Source organism: Myodes glareolus, chromosome X (assembly GCF_982192425.1).
Source record: "Myodes glareolus chromosome X, mMyoGla1.1, whole genome shotgun sequence".
In the NCBI taxonomy this organism is placed as follows: Eukaryota; Metazoa; Chordata; class Mammalia; order Rodentia; family Cricetidae; genus Myodes; species Myodes glareolus.
Genome location: NC_142053.1, coordinates 79,165,112 through 79,175,126, shown reverse-complemented (window position 1 = coordinate 79,175,126; position 10,015 = coordinate 79,165,112).

Below are 10,015 nucleotides of genomic sequence, written 5' to 3'. Positions count from 1 at the left end.
TCTGCCATGTGGGACTGGGCAGAACAAACAGGCAGGGCCATGGGGTTAGTCCTAGCCATGCCTGCTTAACATTAAAAAAACAAAAAAGAAACACTCCTTGTCAGAAAATGATTACAGATATGCAATAAAGACAGATTCAGATAAAAAAAGACCTCTGAATGGGTCACAGTGTTGGATAAATGTACATAGGATTGGGAGAGAGAAGAAAAAGAGTATAGACAGTTATAAAAATAAATAGGTTAAAAAATAAAACAAAGTCTTTAAGGAGACAGTAAAAGCAATATAAAAAGAGTACAGACAATCATAGATCAAAGGAGTAAAGAAAAATAAGCCACATAAAAATAGAATATACACAGAGAGTCTGGATTATGTATATTATTGTGTTTTCTTTGAATTTTTTGACTGCAGAGAGAAATTTGATTCTGGGGGCTGCTAAGTTAAACCAACATAAAGGTATCTTGACTTCAAATTTTGGTTCTAAGGATATGTTGCTTTGGAAAAGAGGTTCTGCTTTTGTTTCCACAGAAAATGAGAACCTGTGGATTTGTTCTTGGCTATGTGGTTTGATGGAACAAGACCCCCCAAAAGGTCTCTGTGAACCCTAAAAATACTTTACCCCCAAGCAGCAGAAAGCAGTTTGGAGAAAACAATGCTCAAATTCCGAAAATGATTGTTTATAAATGTTTTCATTTAAAGGGGGTTGATTATAAATGATTAATGATCACAGTCAATTTCTAAAAAACAGGGGGGGATATTGGTATGAACTTTGGTATATTGATACTAATTTAAGGACATTTTGTTACACTGTGTATATGTGTTTCTGTTCTTGTTTAAGGTATTGTGTTTGTGCAACCCATTTAAAAATGTAATGCATAGTTAATAAATACAGATTAATAGTCATCTATAATAGTCAAACTGTAGTCATTTTATTTAAGTTCTCTAGATGTACAGAGATATATTTTAGATATGTATAGAAATATATTTCAGATGGATAGGTACTTTCAAACCTTTTAAAGACCTACAGAACATGGCATTTAAAATGTTTTAAGAGCTTAGACTTTTCTCAGTATTGAGATATGTCTGCTTCTGGCAGCACCAATTACTTCAGAGAGGTTGATGGGCATTGAAGAAACTAGTGATGGAATTTGCCTTCAATGTGACAAGGCTAGCCATTTGGGCAAGAAATTGCTCTTGCATGGACTGCTTGATGGTATGCTGTATGAACTGGACATACAGGACTCACACAAAAAAGTGACTACTAAACATTCCTAAAGATGGGATAGTCCTTCAGGGTTCCTGTTTCACGGGAGAAACTGCCAGATATTTTGCAGGATACAGAAGAAAGTAACTGACAAACTGTCAAGATAGGCAAACACCTTTCAAATTTCCTGCTTCATGAAAAAGTCTGCCAGATACTATGGGCCTGTTGGCTGAAGATAGATGCCCCAATGTTACAGAAGAACTTTGGGTGACTATCCAGGCAGTGAAATGTCTCTGTCAATTATAGAGTATTGGAAGTTGCTTAAAATATACTTCCTATTTACTTAGGTAATATTATATCATTCTGAGGTCTTTGATGGAGTTGAAGAACAGATAGTGATATAGTTTTCCTTACTTATGATAAAAGATAAATTAGATACAAAACATTCCAAATACAAAGACTAAATATTATAAGTGTAATTCTTGCTTGATAACTGTTTTGTATATGTAATTTTATTACATTAAAGTTAAAATCTTCCTTTTATTTAGACAGAAAAGGAGCGATGATGTGGGATTCCCTCTGTATGCTGTGAATACCATTGGTTGATAAAGAAACTGCTTTGGGCCTATGGAAGGGCAGAATATAGCCAGGCTGGAAGAGATATATAGAAAGAATAGGCAGAATCAAGGAGATGCCATGTAGCTACTGAAGGAGAAGAACACGCTGGAACTTTACTTGGTAATCCACAGCCTCATGGCAATACACAAGATTATAGAAATGAGTTAATTTAAGATATAAGAGCTAGCAAGAAATGCACTTGAGCCATTGACCAAGCAGTGTTGTAATTAATAATAATAAGTGTGTTATTTGGGTCTGAGTGAACAGGAAACGAAAGAGCAGTCTCTGCTTACAGTCGGGCATTTTCTTGATTAATGGTTGATGTGGGGGGGGGCAATTCACTCTGGGCAGTGCCATCCCTGAGCAAGTGATCCCGAGTTTTATTAAAAAGCAAGTAGGGTGGCTTAGCGGTTAATAACATTTGTTGCTCTTGAAAAGGACCTGGGTTCCATTACAAGCACCTACATGGTAATTCTCAACCATCTGTAATTTCAGTTCCAGGGGTCCAGTGGTTTCTTCTGACCTCCATGGATACCAAGCATTTACATGCCATACCTACAAACATGTAGGCAATACACTGACACATAAAATAAAATTAAAAAATCTTTTTAAAAAATGTTTTGTTTTGTTTTTAAAGAAAGCTGAGCAAGCCACAAGAAGCAAGGAGCAACCCATAAGCAGTGATCTTCCATGGTCTCTGCTTCTGTTCCTGTCTTCAGGTTCTGGCTGGAGTTCCTGCTCTGACTTCATGATGGACTGTGACGGGATAGAGTAAGCCAAATAAGTCTTCTGCTTCCCAAGTTGCTTTCAGTCATGGTGTTTTACTACAACAATAGAACACAAATAGGACAATGGGTACAAAATTTCAGCCAGAAAATGAATGGATTCTGGAATCTAGTAGACAACATGATGACTACCATAGTGCCCAGCTATGACAAGCTCAACAAGAGGCCTGAGTTTCAGTTTACCCTAAGGCAATACTGGTTCCAAGAAAAGACCACCCAGGCACCACCCAGGAACAGACCATCCAAAGGAAATTCCTAACTTTCCAACCATTGTAGATAGGATCACCTGCCAGCACATGCCCATCACTTTTCACCAGGACACCCTTAGACAAATGTCAGCCAATCAGGGGTTCTGAACCTTAGAAATCCCTCACCCCAACCTCTGCTATTATAAAAACCCCATGCCAACTGAGTTCGAGACTCTCTGATTGCGCCAATACATTGGACACATGAAGAGTTCAAGTTTGAACTTGAATAAGAATAAATGCTCTTTGCTTTTGCATACAGGACTCAGTCTCCTTGTTTGTTTTGGGGAGACTCCATGATCTGGGCATAGCATATTATATTGTGTGTGTGTATATATATATATACACACACATATATATAATTTCTTATAGCATATTATATCTTATCCTTGATATGTCCTTGCCACAAAGTACAGTAGCCTTTTAGGGTGTAGAAGAGTTAATGCAGGGTTTTGTTACAAAGCTCAAGCTAGGCTAGGTCTCACCACTCAGGCTGATCTCAAACACTCTGTCCTCCTGCTTCAGCCTCCTGAAGGTTAGAATTATACCTGGCATACACAGCAAGACTTTATTCCAATAAATAAAAAAAATAACCAATGTAGGTGTTTTAAATCCTGGTTAATGAGACTCCGCCACCACTGACGTAATAAGCCAATCAAAACAAATTAATAAATCCAGGTTTATTCTGAGCAAAGCATTTCTGGGTGGCCTCAGGTGAAGTTGAGGAGACCACAAGGGGAACACATAGGTGGGGGCTTTAAATGCTCTTAGCGGTGGAACCGCTGATAGCGGGCTTTCTCAAGACTGAGTCTAGACTGAGGCAACTCCAGTGGAGGGGATTCAGGGTGGAACCTCCACTTGAACATTCCAGACTCTTTGGGTATATGGATGCTAAGGGCTGAAGTGAAGCTTCCATCCAAAAATTCCAGACTCTTTGGTTGTAGGGGCACTGGTTTAAGTCTGGCTTCTTCCTGCTGACAAGGGACAATGTGGGGAGGGGAAGTCAGGAGTTGGTGGGCTCATATACAGCAGAAGAAGCATTGTGGAGAGGCATTTAGTTAACTGCCATCTTGGAGACTTTAGGCATCTGTTTATTGAAGGACCTGAGAGGGAAGGTTGCCAGGAGAAAAAAAAGAATATCATCATTGGCCCTATGAATGTGGCTAGCCATGGGAAGTATGACAACTTCCAGAATGAAAGGACTGGAGAAGCGCCCTGATTGTACAGGAGAGGCAAGGGTAAGTGAGTGAGACATGAGAGCAGATATGTATGCCCTTTAAAACCAGATTTCAGTTGCTAGGTAGGTTCCCATTTGAGCCTGGAGATGGGGTACCAATGGTGAAGTGGTGAAGATGCTGGTGTTATCTGGAGGGCCCTCTGTAAGCTGGTCTTGGCCCAGGCAGGATGTGTGAATCTACAAAATAAGCTTGAAAATGGGTGGGGTCAAAATGGGCTCTGGAGACTGACAGTTTTTATACCAGGCCAGATTTCTTGATACAGCAGCAGAACTTCTCTCAGGAACCTGTGGCTGTCTGTAAGACAGCTGGAACAGATTTACATCTTGGTGTCATAGCAAAAGGCTATGGCTGTAGGCTTAAAGGCATGAACACTTTAGAAGACAATTAGAGGAAATTTAAATTTTTGAACCTCTAAAGTTACATCTAAAACCTGTTAATCCTGGGCTATGAAGCCTTGAAAGAGGCACACCTGTCTGTATTTTTAGCAGGCAACTCAACTAATCAGGTAACGAGCTACTAGTACCCTAGTCATCAAATGCCATCAGATAGATCGTAGAAGGATAAGTAAATGAGCAGAAGTGAGACAGCTTTCTAGCTACCCAGGCAATCCCAAGTCTCCCCGTGGTCTTTGACGAACACCAGTCTTAGAAGTGGCTTGCCCTTAGCTGCTAAACCCAGGAGCCTGACAGATTTTCCTGTGTGGGTAGGGCTCAGTCTATCTGTCTTGGCAGGATGAGACAATCGATTCTCCCAGTGTCCTATTGTCCCTTCCAGGCAGGGTCCAGGCAGCTGATGAGGTGAAAGGCAGCTTTTGCTGTGTGGGTGGATTTGCCACATTCAATGTAAGCCTCCAGGAGGAAGTTTGTTGGTCATGCATCTTCTTGGAGGAGCTACAGGATGCTGCAAAAGCTGGCATGTCTCTTTATCATAAGAATCGTTTTATTAAATGCCATACTCTCAGATCTGTCAGGTATATCTAAATTAGACACATAAGTTAAAATTGACCATACAGTTTATCCAACCAGTTACAGTATGCCAATATTAGTAGAGGCAAGAAGATTAGAGGAAATATTTCAGTCTCTAACTTTTAGTTGTGAGCCTGAGACCTAGAATATAATCCTAATCTTTAGAAGGCAGAACCAAGTTTTAATATTGTAAACAATTTAATGTTTTAAATCAATATTAAGGGTTTTACTCTTAAGTTACAAAATTTGGCTCTCAGCAACTTTTATTCCTGTACATGAATGTAAAGGTGCATGCAGCTTTAATATATCAGTAAATAGCATTGCTATAAACCTTTATTTTTTTAGGACAGGGCAGAAATTATCACATAGAAATATATTTTAAGCCAAAGTATATTGGAGATGAATGTCTCTTTGGTGGGGCGAGCATACGTGGGTCCCCTTAGTAAAGATGGTGTTGAGGTTTTTATTTTGATCTCAATTAAAATGGGAGTTATTCACATGTTTGTATTTTTCCAGAGCTGTTGTAATCTGGAGTTACAAGTTTTACAGATTTTAAAACAAACACACATACACACAGAGACATAAAACAAGCGTACTGTGGTCACACTGCTTATACATTTTCATCCATGCATAAAGAATAAACAAGACTTTTAACAGAAACAAAATGTTAACGAAAAGATCGAACAAAACTCTTCCTGGGAAACCGTGTCAGATGACCAATTTAAAAATCCTAAAGTAAGAAAGAAACCATACGAATGGAAGGTGTTTTTTTGGCATTAAGGCAGCTCTTATCAGGTTGAAGCAGCTGCCTGCTGACCAAAGCATGGAGAAGGCTCTATGGAGGGAAACTGAGAGGCAGAAACAAGCAAGAAGTGGCAGGGAAGCAGGAGCCATGTGGAGGACACACTGGTTGCATCTTCAGCTGTGGGTCTCCCAGGCTGTGGCGCGAAAGGGGCGAGCCTCTATGTGCTGGTCATGAATCCCAATGTGGCTGGGAAGCACGGGCAAAGTTAGAGTGAGTGTCCAAGAAAGGAACAATTTGGGAAGCTGAAAGAGCAGTTGGGTGGAAGCATGAAATACGGACAGGCAAAAGCCAGGGAGCAGAGAGAAAGACTAGGGACAGTGGGAGGAGAGGAGGCAGGGATGCAGTGCTCAGGAACCTGGCCAGGGTAGCTCAGTTCCGGTTTGGACAAAGTTTGTAGGGCGTTTGGGGAGCAAGCTTGTATCCAGAAGTATGCATTCACAAACCATTAGCGAGAGACAGGAAGACTAAAACAGAGTCCTCTGAAATAGCCTAGGGTCAAAACAGGAGGTTTGGGGTACCCCAGTGCAGGATGTCACCCATACAAGGGCCCCAAAGGGTAGAGAATGTCTCTACCCCAGAACAGGTCAGCTGCCTGGCCCTGCAGTGCCATGATAGGCAGGCTGAAAGGCAAAAGAGATCCTGCACCCCTTTAGGGGCCATGGCTTGAAACTGGGTAATTTACCGAGCAAGTCTGTCCTACGGTGGGGAGTGGAGAGTGGTTTTTCACTGCCACCTGGTAGCGGGAAAACTCTACTAGAGCTCGTCACCAAATATTAAGTTTTAAATCCTGGTTAATGATGGAAGCCCCTGCCGTTGATGGCCAAACTAATGCCTCTGGTGCTGCCAATCAAACAGAATTAATAAATCCAGGTTTATTCTGAGCAAAGCACTCCTGGGTGGCCCCAGGTGAAGTCGAGGAGACCACGAGAGGAACCCATGAGGTGGGGGTTTTAATGCCCTCGGGGAATGGAGCCTCCGGGATTTCTCAGAGGTGGAATCTGTACTGTGGCAACTCCAGGGGAAGGGGCTTGGGATGGAGCCTCCATTCGAACATTCCAGACTCTTTGGGTACATGGATGCCAGGGGCTGGAGTGAAGCTTCCACCTGAACAGTGAGAAATATACTGAATGATGACACATTTGGGGGAAAAGGTGTACAACAGTACCTATTCATTGGCTTTTCTTTTAAATAATATATTTTTGTTTATAAGGAATTTAAAAGTATAGTGAAGTGGCTTAAACGTCATTAAAATCAATGCAAAGAGATTACCAATGCAGAGTTCAGCAGAGGCCTATTTATTTATTTAGAGACAAACAGTCAAGTAACTCAGGCTGACCTTGAACTCTCGGAGCTCTAGGTCCTCTCCTCTCTACCTACCAACTACTAGGATTACATATGTGCATCACATCTTAGCATAAGAATTAAACAAGATTATACCCAGATTCCTTAACTCAGTTATTTAACACAAATTTGGCACATATATATAGTATTACAGGTGAGATATTGTCTAGTCCAATGTAAGATGTGGTCCACAGTAGATTATAACCAAGACTAATCTGAGGACATGATTTACAGAAGCATATTGAGTTTCTCAAATTTAGTTTTAAATGCCTGCTCCTGCACTTACGGCCTGCATGACATTATCAAGTAAATTAATCTAAGTCTTCATTTTCTTACTTGTAAAATGGAGATACTAAGATGGACCACATCCAAAAGTCATTAGAAAGTATAAGTAAGATATTTAAAAATAGAAAATTGAGTTTATTATAAGATCTCTTTTGTTTTCTCTCAACTTTACAATTAGTTGATTGTTACTTTAAATCAAGCTTCTAAGTCTGCATTTTCTTATCTGTTTTGCCAAGTCAAATGAGATAAGTGTTCTGGAGCAGGGCTGTGGTGGTGCACATCTTTAATCCCAGCACTCAGGAGGCAGAGGCAGGCGAATCTCTGTGAGTTCGAGGCCAGCCTGGTCTACAAGAGTTAGTTCCAGGACAGGTTCCATAGCTTCAAAGAAACCCTGTCTCAAAAAGCAAAACAAACAAACAAGCAAACGAAAGTGTTCTGAAGAGACTGCACAGCTCCTTGTGAAGGATTCTTGTTAGGATGTATAATTGATCTAGTTTCTCAAAACCTTTAAGAATCGTCTTAGGTTCAGAACTTGAGCCTCTATATTCGAAAGTCTCACCAATTTAGTGCCTGGACTTTAATCCACCACAGGCTAAGAAATACACAACAAAGGCTTGCAAATAATAAAAAAAAACCCTACTCTTTATTCGTTGCTTTTCAAAATGTGTTATCTCTTAAATATATCTTTGCAACAAAGAGAAAAATGTATTAAACTGAATTAAAAACAAAAAAATAAACAAACAGCAAACCACCCAAAATGAAGTCATGTCAATTACTGTAGGAGAATCTTCCAGCTTTTAATTTATATAGTTTTCTACCTGTATCAGAAAGGGGTAAGCAAGAAAGCCAGGATGAAATTATTTAATGTTGCTGTTTCCATCTAGTCCAAAGGATTTGGTGCTGAGCAAAATCATCCCTGCTCTGCAAAGATGCAGGCTGTCTACCACCACTTGACAATTTCAAGACCTTTATTTATTTGTATCTTTTGTCTACTTTGACACCAAGTAAGCTGCATGGATTGTAATAGGAAAGATGCACTCAGTATTTCATTAACTGAATGATTTTATGTGTGGGTAAAGGCTGGATTTAGAGGTAAAAGACTAGAGCTCCTGTGTTAGCTCTATTCCTTTTGAATGAGTGACCTTGGACAATTATTTGACTTTGTGAGACAGGGTTTGTGTTTTCTCCCTGCCCTGTGTGTGTGTGTGTGTGTGTGTGTGTGTGTGTGTATCCCAGACTGGCCTTGAATTGGTGATCCTCCTATCTCAACACTCTGAGTGTTGGGATTATAGTTATATGTCGCCATATCTGGATTTTTTTTCCCTTGAGTTTTGAAATAAGAGAATGCATATGAATGCTTTGTAAATTATAGAACACAAAACTTAATGTGCAATTATTAGTAAATTTTATCTGACCAGAACCTCAAATATAGACCTGCCAATGCTTATTGGTTAATATAAAGAAGTGTACGTTTAGCATGAAAGTGAGGACAGAAGACAGACTGGCAATTGTACTATTCTAATTCATTATTCTATGGCTTTGAAAATAAGGTCACAGGATTGATGAAACAATGGACAAACTCTAGGGCAGTTTTGGAGCCAGAATATCTTTGTTCACGATACAATACTGGGCTTCACTGAATTCCCTTAGAGTATTCACTGACAAAACAGCCATTTGTTCTTGCCTACTTCACGTGCGCAGATGCAGGTTTTAAACCTAGAGACCCTTGCATTTGCATTATGTGCTAGGTGAAAAGACGTACAAGTTTTCAAAAGTGTGTAGGATTGCATTTGAGATTTTAATTTCACAATGCAATGAAATTTATGCAGTTGACATTATATTCATAGATAGTTATGGACAGACTTGGAAGTAGGACACAGATGAGACACACAAAGAGGAGAACACGACTAATAACAACACTGGGGCAACAAATGAATGAATAAAATATAAAACAGACAACTAGGTCAAGGGTCATTTTCTGCCAAAGGCCTGGATGGTCCCATTTTCTGTTACTTATATTTCTGTAAATTTGTGTGTGGGGGGGTATACTGTGGTATAGGTAATGAAAATAGAAAGCATATCACAGCTGGGGAACAGAGGCTTTAATAAAAGGTAGGGGAGAGAATAATACATGACATGAAAGTGGAGAATGAACTACTGGGGGTGGAAGAAGAGAAATAGGTGATGAGGGAGAGGTGTGGGAGAGAAAGGTCAACCCAAATAAAGCATTATGAAAACGATATAATGAAACCTATCGCATTGAAACAAGCAAACAAACAAATAAGCAAAACAGATCGTTGAGTTACTTGTTAAAAATAAAGATTTTTCGGTCCTATTTCATGTTTACTGGGTTAGAATCTCAATGGTAAGCTATGAGAAGGTGCTTACATTATAAATTTTGAGACTAGGGCTTGCTGTGTAATCTAGGCTGGCTTCGAACTCTTGGTCCTTTTGTGTCAGCTTCCACAGTGCTGGGATTATAGACGTGTGCCTTTCTGTCCAGTCAAAACTTAGAATTTTAACGAGCTCGAC